Source organism: Jaculus jaculus, chromosome 2 (genome assembly GCF_020740685.1).
Source record: "Jaculus jaculus isolate mJacJac1 chromosome 2, mJacJac1.mat.Y.cur, whole genome shotgun sequence".
NCBI classification, from domain to species: Eukaryota; Metazoa; Chordata; class Mammalia; order Rodentia; family Dipodidae; genus Jaculus; species Jaculus jaculus.
The window spans coordinates 213,451,638-213,466,882 of record NC_059103.1 but is presented as its reverse complement, the minus strand read 5'-3'; the positions used below and the strand labels follow the sequence as shown (position 1 = coordinate 213,466,882).

General features: G+C 43.5%; 1 non-coding gene and 1 pseudogene across 1 annotated transcript; both read left to right on the top strand.

The window, feature by feature from the left end:
* LOC123458716 overlaps positions 1-15,245 on the top strand; it is a 107,330-nt pseudogene that overhangs the window by 57,224 nt on the left and 34,861 nt on the right.
* LOC123458880 lies at positions 14,005-14,195 on the top strand. Its single transcript, XR_006635831.1, has one exon. It is a non-coding gene; the product is annotated as a U2 spliceosomal RNA (small nuclear RNA).

Below are 15,245 nucleotides of genomic sequence, written 5' to 3'. Positions count from 1 at the left end.
AAATCTTAGAGATCTCATGGTCTCAAAGAAGCTATTATTGTATGAATCTTGTCTCTGTTCCCCTGTTGTTTTGGGTGGTCTCCTATATCACCATCTTAACTTTAAGGGCCTGAAGTGTGAGATTTTAAAAGAAAGATTATGATGCAGTTAGTTGATTTATAGTTGGTAGAACCACCTTCGATAAAATGTGATCCTTGCAGTGACTGGAAATCCTGTTATGCCTGCAGCTGCTTCCTTTTGCCAAGAACATAACCTAATAAAAGAAGATTTGGGGCCTTTGAAGGAAAAATTTTATGCCCACATGAAACCAGTTTTTGAAGAATTCAGATAGTATTTTGAGCCAGAGTGAGTTTGTCAGGACTGTAGATTAATAAGCTTTCTATGTACTAAGGGAGGTGACTCTCCATGGGGAAATTTAAAGGAAGACAGCAATTAGGCATTTCAGTGCAATCCTGTAAGTAAGCCCTGTATTTAGGAGGCAGAGGCAGGAGGATCACCCCAAGTTTGAGGGCAGCCAGGTCTGCATAGTTTTCTCAAGTACCATGAATACCAGTGGCAGAAAGTCATCTTAGGTCTGAACCACCTGGCATCTGGAGGGCAGCTCAAGGTTCTCCAGAGGCTCACAGTTGTCATCATGGCCCTCAGCTCCCTGGTCCGTAGAGACACCAGGAGGGTCTAGAGCAGCCCATGACTTGGGGCAAATGTGATGTACTTTCAAGTCCAGTCCTGCCACTCTCACTGCCATAAGAGTTGATAAAAAAAAAAAAAAAAAAAAAAAACCACAGAATATGGTCTTTCCTAGAGAGGGCAAGCAAGGCTTTTGTTAGGATCTGAGTCTTAATCAAAATCAAGGGTGAAAAAGTGGGAGGGTCCCTTTTGTTCTTGGGAAAGCCCAGTTTGTATCTCTAACAAAATGTGTTGGAATTTTGCCTGTTGAGGGGCATGGGCCACTAGTCTAGTCATCTCAGAGTCTAGGATCAAGTCATTGATAAGAAAGGGCCTGTCATATAAAGCTTCTAAAAGGGTTAAGAACTGGTGATTAGTGGTTTTTCTAAGCCTCATTAAGGCTAGCAGTAGCAACTTAGTCTGGGGTGGAAGATTGTATCTCTTGGATCAACTTATTTAAGTGTATTTTTTTTGGGGGGGGTTCCTGGTAGGGTCTCATTCTAGCACTGTTTAACCTGGAATTCACTGTACAATCTCAGGGTAGCCTTGAACTCATGGTAGTCCTCCTACCTCCGCTCCTGAGTGCTGGGATTAAAGGAGGGGACCACCACGCCTAAATTTGGTAACTTTTAAAGAGCTTATTAGTAATAAAATGTTTTGGGGGAGCTGGAGAGATGGCTTAGAAGTTAAGGTGCTTGCCTGCAAAGACTGAGGACTCAGGTTTGATTCTCCAGGACCCATGTGAGCCAGATGCCCAAGGTGGCTGGCACATGCCTCTTGAGTTTGCAGTAGCTAGAGGACATGGTACATTCTCTCTCTCTCTCTCTCTTTCTGTCTCTCTACCTGACTCTCATTCTCAAATAAATAAATAATTAAAATTTTTTTTTGCTAGGTGTGGTGCTGCACACCTTTAATACCAGCACTCAGAGGCTAAGGTAGGAGGATTGCTATGAGTTTGAGGCTGCCCTGAGCTCATTAGCTTTTTCTTTTTCTTTTTTTTAAAAGATTTTTATTTATTTATTTATTAGAGACAGAGGGAGGGAGGGGGAGGGAGGAAGGGAAAATGGGTGCACCAGGGCCTCTAGCCACTGCAAACCTTAGTGGGACCTGGAGAATCGAACCTGGGTCCTTAGGCTGTGCAGGTAAGTGCCTTAACCACTAAATCATTTCTCCAGCCTTCATTAGCTTTTTCAATCAGGAATATTTAGCACCTTAGCCAGTACTGAGTGATTTCTCCCTTAAAGACAGGTCCAGCTCCTGGGTAGAACACACCAAGGGATTAGTTTAGTTAGTATAATCTTTCTAGTGGGGAGAAGGGTTCAAGGTAGGGTCTCACTCATGCCCAGACTGACCTGGAATTAACTATGTACTCTTAGACTGGCCTCAAACTCACAGAGATCCTCCTACCTCTGCCTTCCAAGTGCTGGAATTAAAGGCATACACCACTGTGCTCAGCAGAGAGGAGAAAGAAGGGGTGGGGGAATGGCCACACCATGGCCTTGTGAGTAATCTTAATTACTTCGAAGGCTTTCTCAGTCTCACTAAGTCTTACTTATCTAGTACAGATACCTACCAAGACTAAAAGGAGATTGAAGTTATTTCCTAAGGCATGTGATTGAAAGCTAATTTCCAGTTTATCCCAGAATAAGTGCACTGTTTGTGAGTTTCTGGTGGCTGTAAATGCAACCTGTAGGGATGATTATTTTGTGGGGTGTATTTTTCAAGGCAGGGTCTCATTTTAGCCCAAGCTGACCTGGAACTCACCCTGATATCTCAGGCTGGCCTTGAACTCCTGTCAATCTTCCTACCTCAGCCTCTGAGGAATAATTTTTGAAAAATATTTTTATTTATTTGTTTGAGACAGATAGACAGAAAGAGCAAGAGAAAATGGACATGTGAGGGCCTCCTCCTACTGCAAACAAGCAAGCTCCAGATGTATGCACCACTTTGTGAGTCTGGCTTACACAGGTCCTGGGGAATTGAACCTGGGCCATAAGGTTTTGCAAACAAGTGCCTTTAACTGCTGAACCATCTCTCCAGCCCAGGGATTTTTTTTTTTTTTTTTTTACATACCTCACTTGCGGGGCTCCTGCCGAGGGAAGGACCAGGCCTGCTGGTTCCTCCCTAGGGGTTGAGGGGATGATGAGCGTCGGACGACTCAGAAACCTCTCCTGGCCACCGGAGACAAACCACACTGAGTCGGGAGTCTTTGCAATGCAGGAACAACTTGCTTTATTACTCTGAGCAGTTGTTTATATCATGTTGGGGACGAAGGTGGGGATTTTAGGGTGGGAGAAGAGGTAAGGGCCAATAGTAAACTTTAACTATTGAAATGGTAATTACAATTACCAGGAGGAAGTAGCAGGCCAGAAGCCCTTAGGCATCCTGCTGAGTCATAGCTGGCCAGAGACAGGTCGCCAAACTTTAGCTAGGCTCAGGAAGTTCCACTAGGCCTCACGCCTAGGCCTTTCAGGGCCCAACATCTCCCTCTTTTGTTTTTGTAAGAGCATTAGTCACCATGGCCCCTGTCTTAGGTTGACCCCCTCTGGGGATCTTACCCGTCATTGAGTACCAGGTGTTTAGCTCACTGAGCCACTCCACGGCCTGTCTTAGGTTGTCCTCCTCTGGGGATCTTACCCATCATTGGTCACATGGAGGGCAGGGATGGTGGCAGTGGGTCATCTGAGGAACTTAATTTCTTAGTTGTCAGCCTGTGATATCTCGACCTGATGAGGTTTTATTACCTCTAGCGGCTGGTAAATAAATTGTGTAATTTTGTTAATTACACAAGGCCCGACAGTGAGGATAAGGAGGAGGGGAAGGAGAAGAAGGAGGAGAAGAAGGAGAAGAAGAAGGAGGAGAAGGATGGGGAGGGGTTCAGGTAGAGGGAGGATGTAAGGTAAGATGTCATGTAAGCCCGTCTGTAGCAGGTTGTCTTGGGGGTCCCGTCGCCTCCTCTCCATGTCTTCCTGGGGCCTCTTAATCTTGTCCTGGATGATTCCCGATTTACTGGCGTAAAAGCAGCATTTTTCCTGTAAAAACAAACATATGCCTCCCTTTCGGCTGTTAGTAGGTCTAGTCCTCTCCTGTTTTGTAGGATTACCTTAGCCAAGGAATCTAGCTTCCAGAAATGATATCTACATCTGGGATTAAGGTGGCTGGGGCACAAAGGCCCATCCAATTGCTGGGCAGAAAGTTACAGGCCATTTTGCCTCCACAAACATAAGCCATTCCAAAAGGCGGGCAGCGTTGAGCACTGGGCTCAGTTTTGTTAAAATTACAGAAGGAAATATGAATGTATCTCACATCTATACTGGAATTATTAGGAGAAGGAAGGGCCCAAATGCCCAGAGGAAACATTGGGAAAAGCTGGACGGGGATGGGGAAGGTGGCTGAGCAGCTTTTTAAGGTCGTATAGACAATTGTACTGCAATCAGCCAGAGAGGCCCAGATTGGAGGCAAAGCCAGCAATCCTCCACAAGGGAGGGAGTTATTTAATTTAGCAGGGTAAAGGACCATTTTAGGAACAGTCCTCAGGGGTGGGACACTCCCTAGAGAAGTGATTGTCAGTGTCCCCTTGTTCAGACAAATATTTTAGGTCCCTCGCTGGTACCCAAATGTGCTACTTCCACGGCGACCTCGCCTGTGTAGCAAGCAGAGATGCTTCTGTACTGGAAGAGAGCTGAGGACAGAGGGCCAGCACTCTTCGGAGGGATGCCCCTGGTGACCCCTTGGCAGTCAGATATTGTAATGGTTCTTGTTGCCCATGAAGTCATGACGACCTGATTACTGGCGCCAATGAGCTGTTTTCTGCGTTCTGTTTCTTTCCTGCTTTCTTCTAGCTGTTTGTCTAAGAACAGCTAATTCAACACTTATTAGTAATCATGCACGCAATCAGAGTACAAGAAACAATCTAAGCATTGAATGTGCCCCTCCTATGATTAGGGCAATGGAGGGAATGTATAACTCTACTAGAAATAAAAAATTAACTCTAGAACAGTTTTTAGATGGTGTAGAGCAAAAACAGCTTATGATGTTTGAAAACAATACTGAGCCTGAGAATATGAAAGTAGAAATGTTGATCAGTAGTGTTCATAAAAAGCATGACAGTTCTGCAGAAAAGGAGTTATAAAACTTAGGTATTCCCACCAGGAAACTTCCTGGGGGATATGTTCAGTACTTGATCAAGGGCAGATGGTGGACTCCTAGAGCTGGAATCTACTTAGTTCCACTCCCCTATGAGGGAGGATATGATAAATTCGGTAATAGATGGGTGAATTATGAAGAAAAAAGAAGGCTATGGCATTCTCTTCCATTTATGGGAACGCTTAGCAAGGAAGCGTAAGCCTTGGTGTTTATACAGTCCTTGGGGTATAAGAAATAAGTAACCTGTTATTCACCTTACACCTTTTACCCTAGTTTCTGTTCATATAATGTTGTGGTCAATGGTGCGAGACATGCTTCTCATAAAATGGGTACATTTCCTGCCTGATAAACACTACACGTATGCTTAGAGCAGAACAATACTTAAGATTGTTTAGATTAATAATTCTTAAGATCACTTGTTCAATCTGTATAAAACCTTAATGAAAACTTTAGTAAATCGCAGCAGCATATTCAACTTAGAGTGTGTCTGTCTGTCATTTCCTCGCCGAATCCCGAGTTCTCCTTGAGCCTTCGCCCTTGTTCTCCCTCGGTCCTGATCTCCCCGAGAGTCAGTCCGTGGCACAAATGGGTCTTTTTTCATCTTGAGGGAAGACACATCCAAACCCTCTCCCTGCTGTGAGGAGCGGATCAGGCCCTCTCCAGGCCCCAGTCAATGGGTCCCTCCATCTTACCCAGATAGAACTGTAGGTAACAGATGAGGACCAATGTTTTTGAAAAGGGGATAATTGTTTGTTTTCTTTAGAAAAGTTTAAAATGCTTAGGGTAAATAATGCCTTTTTTAGTTGGTCATGTGGGGGTAAGGATTCCCCCTTTTGTTTTTGTAATTGAGACTTAAGAGTTTGATTATATCTTTCAACTATAGCTTGGCCCTGGGGGTTGTATGGGATGCCTGTGGAATGTGAAATTTTCCAGGTCTGGAGAAAATCTATAAAGGCCTTGCTTATGAAGCAGAGGCCATTATCTGTTTTTATTTGATCAGGTAGCCCAAGAGTGGCAAAACATTGAAGCATATGACTAATGGCATGTTTAGATTTTTCCCCGGCATGTGCTGATGCCCAGCAGGCGCGGGAGAAGGTATCGACTGAAAGAAAGATATATTTAAGCTTTCCAAATGGAGAATAGTGTGTGACATCAATTTGCCAAAGATGATTAGGGCAGAGCCCTTGAGGATTGCTTCCTGTATTTTGAAGTGGGGGTACTTGGAGGAAAGGCTGACAGGACTTACAAGTCCGGACAATTTTTTTAAGGTTTTTGACTGGTACCTGTGGAAACCTGTGCTTGAGACCTCTCCAGTTGACATGGATCAATAAGTGGAAGCGTGTAGCTTCTGTAATAGTATTACATTGAGGCATAGAAGCCATTTTATCAGCCAAATTGTTTCCTTGAGAGAGAAATCCTGGTAAGTTTTGATGACCCCTGAGATGTTGAAGAAAAATGGGATTGATTCTTTGTTTGAGTAGGGAACGAGCTTGAATCATCAAAGGAGATATAGGGTTGGAGTCCAATCTAATATGGGCTTCAACCAGGTTGGGTAATAAATTAACAACATAAAGGCTGTCAGAAAATAAGTTAAATGGCTCTTGAATAGTGTCTAAAGCTAGAATGACAGCAAATAGTTCTTTGAATTGTGCCGACCCCTCAACCTCATGGGAGAGTGACTTTATGGGGATAGGCTCTTTTTTCTGTTTTAAAGGAGGGTAAATGACTAGGGAAGCCCCCAGGCGCCCTCCATCGGTAAACACGGTAAGAAAGTCATGGTTAGGTTGAGACAGAAAAAGCCTGGGGGGCTTCCATTCTAACCTGGAGAAAGAACTCATCCATTTGTGGGGGCCATAATGGCAATCAATTTTACCTAGAAACCCCTCAAGAGCCATAGCAACTCTGTTATTATTTCTCTGAAGCCAGGTGAAATCAGTTATCTTAAAGGGAGTGACAATAAGGTGAGGTTCTGTGCCAAACAACCGGACAGAGGTGTCTCTGCCCTTGATAATGCAATCAGCAACCTGGTTGGTTATAGAATAAACTCTGGGGATCCCACCGATTGAGAGGTGGATCCATTGGATGGGCTCACCTTCCTGGGCCAACAGTGCAGTACATAATGTTTCCCCAGAGAAAATGTAGAGGGAGATGGGCAAATTAGGATTGAACCTCTTTAAGGTCGCAGTATTTATAGCCTGTTGTACCTTATAAAAAATTTGTTGATGACAAGGGGACAAAATTACCTGAGAGGAGAAGTTAAGATCCTTTAGGAGGTCAAACAAAGGGGACAGCTCTTCAGTAGTTATGGGTATCCAAGGCCTCATCCAGTTAATTTCTCCCAAGAGCTTCTGGAGTTGAGGCAAGGTGTAAGAATCCTGAATATAAAGTTGTGGTTTAACAGGTGAAACTGTATCTAGAGTAAGGGTCGAGCCCAAGATCTTAAAGGGAGGCACAGTTTGAACTTTTTCAGGAGCTACTTTAAAGCCGTGAGTATGAAGGATAGTTAGACATTGATGGGTAAGGTCCTGGAGTGTGGAGGAATCTAGGCACCCAAGAATAATATCATCCATGTAGATATAAAACAGGGTATTGGGGAGATTGAAAAGAGAAGAGAAAATGGATGACAGGTAATATTGACAAATGGGTGGGCTATTAGCCATGCCCTGAGGTAAGACAGTCCATTCAAATCTCCTATCTGGGCCACAAAAGTTAATAGCGGATACAGAGAATGCAAATTTTTCCATGTCTCCTGGATGGAGAGGGATAGAGAAGAAGCAATCTTTAATGTCAATGATAGTAATATGGTATATAATAGGAATAGCTGGGATCCATGGGAGTCCCCTCTGGGGGGTTCCAAAGGGGATCATGCATTCATTGATCTTTCTTAAATCATGTAAAAATCTCCAGGACCCATTAGGCTTTTTTATGACAAAAACAGGAGAGTTCCAGGGACTAGTGGAGGGACGGATTTGTCCGGCCTCCAACTGTTGATCAATAAGTATGTGGAGTTGGTGTAACTTAGAAGAAGGGAGAGGCCACTGCTCAACCCATATAGGGTCCCCCAGTCTCCACTGGATTTTAAATGGTGGGGGGCTGTGCAGTGGCCCTTAGAATTGGGGGTATTCATTGGAGTAATTAGGATGACATTCCCTCCCTTCCTTAAACCATTGTTGATATATATATTTTTTAAATTTAACAAATCATTATAAAAGGCCTTATGGTCAGTAGTGATGAAAGCCTCGGCATCTCCAAGGATGTCTTGCCCTAGTAAGTTAGCGGTGAGCCCAGTCACCACGAGAGGGCAGACTTTTCCCTTGTCTCCACCTGGGTCAGTCCAAGGGGGCCACGTGGCAGTCTCCTAGAAAGTGGATTGTCTGCCGTTTCCCAGTAGGGGATGGTCAGGCACAGGCTGCCAAGAGGGGGGCACTTCCACCTTTCTCAGGACTGTTTGGTCCGCCCCAGTGTCGATGAGAAGTTTAAATTTTTTATTGCCAATATTTAAAATAATTTTGGGTCTAAGGCCAGGAACCAGGGGGACGGTCCAATGGGCTTTGATAGATTCTTTCCCCTTATTTAACGGGGCTGGGGGGAGGCCCGGAAGAAGTTTAAAGGTTTTCCCTGTATGTCAAATTTCGATTGGCAGTCCCTAGCCCAATGAAACCCCTTACTGCATTTAGGGCAGCAGGTGCAAGGGGCGTTAGTCATCCCCCTAGAGGGCAGGGGAGGCTTTGTTTTGTTGGGGCACTCCTTTTTAAAGTGACCCATGTCCCCACACCCGAAACATGTTGAGTTTTTAGGACTTAATTGTAATGTGCAGGTCTTATCAGTTAAATCTCCCTGTTTATTTTCCTGAAGGGCAGCAGCCATGGCCCTAGCCTGATGGGAGATAGTGTCAACGTCCTTGGTGGCTACAATCCATCTACTCATGGAGTTGTCCTTGAGACCTGCACAGGCGAGGCGGTGATCAGCCGTCATCCCTTCCCAGACCAACATCTTAGTAAATTGATCTCGTAATGCCCCTGGGGGAAATTTTCTTTGGAGACTTTTTTCCACCCTATCAATAAATGTGGCCAAGTCCTCAGATGGTTTTTGAGTAATACTCATAAGGGGGGTTTCAGAGGGTCCCTCATTAAGCTTTTTCCATGCCGCCAAGCCCAGTGCCCTGACTTGGTCCCTATACGGGTCAGGTATAGCCGCCTGTTGAGTGCCTGTAGCATATTGATCAGAGATACCAGAGAGCATTCCAAAAGTTATTGGCACAGGGGGCTGTTGATTTTGGTTTCGTTCTGCCTGTGTATGGCACTCATCTTTAAAATAGGCACACCACTTAAGGTATAGGGGACCCGACAAGACAGCCCTGACTAGATTTTTCCAATCTTGGGTTGTACAAGGTTGATGGGCAAGTCCCTGTAATAGGGTCTCAGCCCAAGGACAGTTGGGTCCATCCTCTGAGACTGCCTTTTTAAGCTCCTTAAGGTCCTGAGCTTCCCACGGGTACCAAGCAGCAGGGCGATTGCCCCCAGGATTTAGATTGACAGGAAATAAAAAGGTAGCTTTATTTTCTGGCGGCTTGGCAGCCAAATATGAAGGAGGGGCCGAGGGGGTCCAGAAAGGGTTAGTTGATGGAGGAGGTCCCTCAGAAGGCCAGGGAGCACTCTCAAAGGGATCGAGTGAGGAACATAAAGATGTATCCTCTTTCGGGGTTTTTATAGCTGTATCTCTAGGAGGAGTAACCGGATCAGGCTGTATATTATCTTTTCCTTCTGTCTTTTGTTTATGTTTGGTTAGTCTTGGAGGGAAGCAGTCCTTGAGGGCCGAGATCATAGGGAGGACCCCTGAGGGGAGTATTTGACCCTTCTCCACATGTGCCCGACAAGCAAGGGCCTCTACCCTATCCCACGTGTCCCAGTCAAAGAGATTTCCTTCTGGCAGCCATGGCGCCAGCTTGAAAAGGCAATCCCAGGTCTGTCGAGCCTGATTATAAGTCAAATTAAACCCTCTACTCTTTAGGAGTGCCCTGAGAGATTCTAAGGCAGGATTGGACTTAGAGGAAGACTGTCCCATATTATAAAGTTGAGAGAGAGATATCCATAAAACTAGGGCAATAGCAACCCACATACACACGAGTACAACACAACCGCAAGGATCCAAAAGATAGGTAAACATGTTGTACAAAAGCCGTAGATGCAGCTTGTCTGCGAAATGAAAGGGAAAGGAAAGAGAAAGAGAATGAAGAGATGTCGACAAGTAAGTACAGGTTGTAGAAGCAAAGTTTTGTGCAGTAAATAGGAAGACTACCTCATAACTTATGAGGGTACACTCACCCGCAAACACCGATTACCTCCTCAACGACTGCCTCTTACGGGGTGCACTAGTCTGTCGGGGTCCCAGAGCCCCACGTTGGGCGCCAGATGCGGGGCTCCTTCCCGCACAGGTAGTGCTGAGGGAAGGACCAGGCCTGCTGGTTCCTCCCTAGGGGTTGAGGGGATGATGAGCATCGGACGACTCAGAAACCTCTCCTGGCCACCGGAGACAAACCACACTGAGTCGGGAGTCTTTGCAATGCAGGAACAACTCGCTTTATTACTCTGAGCAGTTGTTTATATCATGTTGGGGACGAAGGCGGGGATTTTAGGGTGGGAGAAGAGGTAAGGGCCAATAGTAAACTTTAACTATTGAAATGGTAATTACAATTACCAGGAGGAAGTAGCAGGTCAGAAGCCCTTAGGCATCCTGCTGAGTCATAGCTGGCCAGAGACAGGTCACCAAACTTTAGCTAGGCTCAGGAAGTTCCACTAGGCCTCACACCTAGGCCTTTCAGGGCCCAACACTCACTGACATCCTTGTGCTAGCTAGTGAGCCATGTCCTTGAGACCTGGTTCTATAGACATTCTTTTGATTAAACTAAGAATATTTTCTTGAGCCAGGCATGCTGGTGCACACTTTTAATTCCAGCACTTGGGAGGGAGAGATAGGAGGATCACTGTGAGTTCAAGGCCACCCTGAGACTACAATAGTGAATTCCAGGTCAGCCTGAGCTCAAGCGAGACTCTACCTCATAAAAACAAACATAAAACAATATTTTCTTGACCCAAATGTTATAGCTAGTAAAGAAACTTTATATTTTTCCATTGAAGTGACTTAGATACTGTACAGGAGGGAAGAGTAATGTGACTTTAAGTTTGGACAAGAAATCTCTTGTCCAATAGACAAGAACAGAACAGAACAGAAGTCTCAGGGGTCACTAGGAAGAGTGACAGAAGTAGAGATTGCCCCAAGAACAGGCAAGTGACTAAGTAAAATAACACTAATGTGGCTGGCTCAGTACACCCCCAATGATATTGGGATTTGGAATCTGGAACCAGGGAAAAGTGAAGGATTGAGAATTGAACTTTCATGCTGGCCTTGGGCTCCTCAAGATGGATTGGAATAGTAGAGCCTATAAGGGAAGCACCAAGACCACCACAGATTGGAGGAAAAAGACAACCTCGGTCCCAATAACTTCTGAGGACATTGAGCCTTTCTTTTCTTTTCCTTTTTTATTAGCATTTTCCATGATTATAAAAAAAATCCCATGGTCATTCCCTCCCCCCCCCCACACTTTCCCCTTTGAAATTCCATTCTCCATCATATTACCTCCCCATCTCAATCATTGTACTTACATATATACAATATCAACCTATGAGTCTTTCTTTTTCTATTTATTTTTTTCCCCTGGATTTTTTGGTTATTTGTCTTTTGAGGTAGGGTCACACTGTAGTGCAGACTGACCTGGAACACACTCTGTAGTCCCAAGGTGGCCTTGAACTCACAGCTATCCTCCTACCCTGCCTCTAAAATGCTGGGATTAAAGGTGTGCGCCATCATGCCCACTGGAATCTTGCCTTTCAATGACCTGATTTGCAGATGAAGGAGGGTCCTGGAAGAGGTCTGTGCCTCTATGGGCACTCTTGTCAGAATTGGCCTTCTCGGGCTGGAGAGATGGCTTAGCGGTTAAACGCTTGCCTGTGAAGCCTAAGGACCCCGGTTCGAGGCTCAGTTCCCCAGGTCCCACATTAGCCAGATGCACAAGGGGGCGCACGCGTCTGGAGTTTGTTTGCAGAGGCTGGAAGCCCTGGCGCGCCCATTCTCTCTCTCTCCCTCTATCTGTCTTTCTGTGTCTGTCGCTCTCAAATAAATAAATAAATAAATAAATAAATAAAGAATTGGCCTTCTTCACCAAGGAAAAGATCACAACATCAAAATAAAAGAAAGACTGAGAGTGGGAGGGGATATGATGGAGAGTGGATTTCAAAGCAGAAAGTTGGGGGAGGGAGGGAATTGCCATGGGATATTGTTTATAATCATGGGAGTTGTTAATAAAAAAGTAAAATAAAAAATAAAAATAAAAATAAATGGCCTTCTGTTGGGAGCTATAAACCAAACCTTGGCCATGTTAACAGAGACTGCCATATAGCAAGTTAAGTTTCTACTTCCTCACCTAATATTCAACTACCAAAAACAATGAGATCATACACCTGGCTAAAAACTCCCCCATCCTGCCAGTAGCTGATGAAGAAACAAAGGCATTGCGGTTTAACCAGTAACTCTATGATATTTGCCCTAACTACGTCCCCTTCCCCCTACAACTCCTTGCCCTGACCACACCCCCTTCCCCCTACAACCCTATATAAACCTACGTGGAAAGAATAAAATCTTGAGGCCTTGACAAACACCTAGTATGGTATCCTTCTTGTGTCTGTTTGCCTTTTCCCACCTAGGTTAGCTTCTCCTCGGGTCCTTGTTCAACTCCCTGATGGCCGGGGCAAGTGGCACCTGAATGTGGGGTCCAAGGTATGAAGTGTGACCTGGGCGTCACTGGAGTGGACAGCTGTCCTCGCCATTGAATCACCACCCCACCAGGGTGAGTGAAGATCCACATAGATCATTACAGGCAATACACCTGTAATACAGATCTGCTTCATGGTCACCACAGAAGAAACCCGCCTGTGATACAGCCCCGCTAAGGTAAGACAAGTGACCCAGACTTCTAGACAAACCATTTAAAGACTAGTTAGTCAGATTTGCAAGACACAAGAACTGTGGGTTTTCTTTTTGCACTTCTTTTCCTCCTTTTACTTTTGGTTGGCACCATCTCATGGAATTGCAACATAGTGACAGGGCAACTGAAGCCTCTTGGCCAGGGCTACCCTCTGGCATTGGCTGAAGGCCCCTAGCACCCTGTGCGAATCCCAACAGCCCATTTGGGTGTTGGCAAAGACCTCCTATCTAGCCTCTCTTCCTACCAACCAACCTGGTTACACAACAGCCAGTAAATGCCCTTAGGGCGGCTGCCAGTTCTTAAAATTGTGGACAGGCTTATGTCAGGCCCACCGGGGAATCCCCCGTGCCGGTTCTCTGACCAGGAATATTGCCCTCTGGTCTTGCCGTTTCTCCTCTTTCCTTTTCTATCATGGGACAGACCCTAAGTAAGCATAAATTGTTGAAGGGCTTAAAATTTCTCTCAAGACACAAGGAACACGGGTTAAGAAAAAAGATTTAACAAAAAGTAAAAAGGAGCTAATTGCCATAGTAAAAGATATTTTAAAAGCACAAAGAATTGAGATTGCTTCAAGTTCTTTAAGCAAAGTTTGTGATTTTATCAGGAGAATTTGTTCTTTTTATATGTGTGTATATATGTGTTTATGTGTGCTCATTGTGCTTGCTAGTCATGTCATGTTTGTGACTGTTTTTGACTAAAGAGATGAGATGGACACAGGTGACACCCTTTCTCTTCTAGAGAATGATTTCAAGGAAATCAAAGACCTAAGCATAGAAATTAAAAAGGAAAGTTAAATGTCTTTTACAGGAGTGAATTTGCCAGATATTTGTTCTAGGTCAATTTCACCTTACATAGAGGATTACTAAAAACAACAAAACTTCCTCTAAAGAGGTAATTTATAATTTGTCAGATATTTTAAAAAAAAGATTGTAATGTCCTGTTACTTAAAAGGAGGAGGCAGCTGATCTGACTTTTAAGCCAGCCTGCCTCAAGATAACAACATAATTTGCCTTAGTTACTTCTAATAAAATCATTTCCAAGTGTGTTATTGGTATTAATGACATAAAATTGTATTAAGACTACTTTCCTGTCAGCATTAGGATTAACCAATTTGGTGTAATTTTTTAATAGCCTTATAAGAAAGATAATTAATTGCTTCTTGGCCTTTTGGCTAAGATCAAGTGTAGTATCTGTTCTTATCAGTTTAATATCTGATACATACTCTATCTGAGGACAATATGTTAAATAGATTTTTGGAGCTCGGAGTTGGAATAGGAACTTGCTCTGTCCACTCCACACATTGACCTGGTATTGCAGTACCTCTAGGAATGGTGCACCCTCTCGGGGGAATTAAAAAAAAAAAAAAAAGAAAGAAAGATAATTAATGATGGGATAAGATAAATTGATTAAAGGAACTGGGAAGGAATTTTTCAATGATTACTTGTTAAAAATGCCTTCTGAGTGGTACTTAGATCAAAATGTTAAAGTATATAAATAAAGGTGTGCAGATATAAAAAAAATTTTTTTCAGGCTAAACCTAAACACCATGCCTAAAGTTAAAGGTTTTTAAACTGTTTACAAACTTTAAAAAACAAGAAGCTAATTTTCAGGCTAAAATATGTTAGAATAGCTTGCTTAAGTTTTATCAACTTTAAGTCATGGGTAAAACATAAAATTGCTTTATGTTAATAAAAATTTCTGTGGTACATAAAATCAATAGCTATTAACTTGAAGCCAAAATCATTGGTTGTCAAGTAATGTTTTTTCTTTCAAAAATTTTTTATTAAGAGTTATATTAATATTTACCTCACTGTTTTGGCTCAGAAAAGACCAGATTCTACTCTATTGTATGTAAAGTAACTGTCTCAATTTTGGCACCATGATAACATTTCATTAAATTTGGTTAACTTACACTCAAAAATTCTAGCTATACAGAATAGTCATCTTGATTTTGATGCTACTAAGGCTGCTGATGATTTATCTACTACAATTAAGTCTGTGTTGCCTGGTTGGGACTCTCTAAGTTTCTGGATAGGCAGCTTTAAGCTGTGGGAGTTTGCCTTCTGCTTTCCTTATGCCTATTGCCTCTTTTCTTCAAGTGTCTAATGAAATCTATTGTAAATGTTCGCACAGAAGTAGAGCTATACACTATAGGACATGTCCTTGGCTCTCTTTATCAGACTTGACTTTTTTTTTAAATTTTTATTACCATTTTCCATGATTATAAATAACTATACCATGGTAATTCCCTCCCTCCCATCCCACCCTTTCCACCTTTGAAATTCCATTCTCCATCATATTACCTCCCCATCTCAATCATTGTACTTACATATATACAATATCAACCTATTAAGTACCCTCCTCCCTTCCTTTCTCTTTATCAGACTTTATC